Consider the following 2,229-nt stretch of genomic DNA (forward strand, 5'->3'; position numbering starts at 1 on the left):
GAGTGAGTCTGGTCCTGGGGCAGGGAGCCGCTCTCAGGAACCTCCATCTCTGGCCATTGACTTCTGCTCTCCACGCTGATGTATGGCCCTGGTTTCCCCCAGGGACCACCCCCACTCTAGGGGCACAGAGTCTTGTAATTCAAACTGGAGGGCCTCCCCTCTCCTCTACCCACCACTTCCCCTTATACCAGTGGTTCTCAACCTTCTGGCCCTTTAAATACAATTCCTCATGTTGTGACCCAACCATAAAATTATTTTCGTTGCTACTTCATAACTGTAATGTTGCTACTCTTATGAATCGTAATATAAATATCTGATATGCAGGATGGTCTTAGGTGACCCCTGCGAAAGGGTCGTTCGACCACCAAAGGGGTCGCGACCCACAGGTTGAGAACCGCTGCCTTACACCCTCCCAGCCCCATCTTGGAGAAGTTGAAGAGAAAGGGGGAGCAGTCCCCTCCTGGATAGGGCCAGTCGAGAGGGACGGATGGGGGATTTTTCACAGTCACTGGAGTGGCTGAATTTCTCAGGGCTCAGGGCTCACAGGCCAGTGACGGAGGAGGAAGGCAAAGCACATATATCCACGCACTGGCATAGGCCCAGGGAAACCGAGGAACACAGAGAGATACACACAGACACACAGAGAAACAGACAGGAACACACAGAGAGAATAAAGTGATCTGATCTAACACATCCACTCTGCACCCAGCTCTCCAGTGTCTCCCCCCCCCGCCCCCCCCTCCCCCAGTCCAGGGGAACAAGCCTACACAAAATATAAGAAAATACAGGAAAACTGCTCCGCCCTGGGATGCCTCGCTGGCCTTTTTTTGTAAATAAGCATTTGAATGTGTTTTGTTCTAAACTGCAAGGCCAGCACAAAGGGAGCTTTCTCATGCAGGAAGGTCCTTCGGCAGGGCCCTCCCTCCGCCCTCTCCTCCAGCCCCCCGCCCACCAGCTGGGGCGGCTTCCATCCTCAGCCCCAGTCGGGGTCCCTCCTGTTTAAAAGAGTCCTAAGAACACCTTGACTTCCCCCAGTTGAACTGCAGGCTGAGATAACATTAGGCTTCCCTTTCTTCAACGGATTACTTGATTGAGCAAGAGAGAATGGGGCGGAGCAGGGAGCTGCAAGTGCAAGGCTAGGCCTTAACCAAGCATCTCAACCCACATCAGCTTCCCAGGGTGAAAAGTTTGCTCCTCTCCAAGCTTGGCACCAAGTCAGAGAACCGGGCCTCTCCCCCACCTCTGTGTGTGGGTCCCCAGTCAGTGGCTGTTAGAGGGCCCTTGTCACTCACAGGCCTCCTCCAATTCCCACGTGAAGGTGGGAGTGAGGCTGTCCAGTGTGGCTGCAGCCCTGCAGGGGCGGGGGTGAGGGGTGGGGGTGGGGAGGACCCTGTTTCTCCGAAAGTGTTCTTTTCCCTCCCTGGGCCGTTCTGGGCTCCAGGCATTAAAGCCTCCTCTCTCGCCTCTGGAAATGGGTAAGTGACGCGTAATTTACGAGCACATCAGCCCAAAGTGCATAAGTCAGCCGTGCACAAAGCAGCCGGGTAAATATTTAAAGATTAGAGCCAGCTGGGGAGAGGCACAAAAGGCGGGGACAATGGGGGTCTCTCGGAATTCACTCTCCCAGGGCCGGGCCAGCCGGGTGCAGTGTTGATGCACTCACCGCAGTCCCAGTCTTTGTCCCCTGGAGGACCCTTGGCAGCCGAGCTATTGGAGTCCCCACCCAGCTAAAGAGAGTTAAACAATCGCGGCCTCTCCAACCCCATCCGGAGACAATTGGCTGAGTCATTCCCGGGCTTTCGCTGTGTCCCCACAGTTAATTACATGGAGCAATCACCCCATTCCGCTTTGAAATGCATCTGCGCGGGGGCGGGCCGTTCCCCCACCAAAGGGGCCTTTGCAACACTCTCCAGTGAGCGGGTCCTAACGTGCCTGGGGCCGCAGGAAGGAAGGGGCTCCCGCCACCGGGGGGGGGGGGGGGGGGGGCTTTCAGGTTTTAAAGGGGCTTTTTCCAGGGCTGAAAACCCTTCCACCTCGGGTCCGGAACCGAATCCCCCTGGGGAATATTAATTATTTATTTATTTAATTATTTATTTTTTTAATTAACCGGTAAGTTTGCAAAAATAAGGAAGGTAACCCGGGTTTGATTAAATCAAAGGGGTTGATTGGGTTTCCTTGTGAAGAAGGGAAATTCGATTTTTTGTTGGAGAAGGTTCTGGTTTTGGGGTT

Source organism: Myotis lucifugus, unplaced genomic scaffold, assembly GCF_000147115.1.
Source record: "Myotis lucifugus unplaced genomic scaffold, Myoluc2.0 scaffold_1066, whole genome shotgun sequence".
Taxonomy (NCBI): Eukaryota; Metazoa; Chordata; class Mammalia; order Chiroptera; family Vespertilionidae; genus Myotis; species Myotis lucifugus.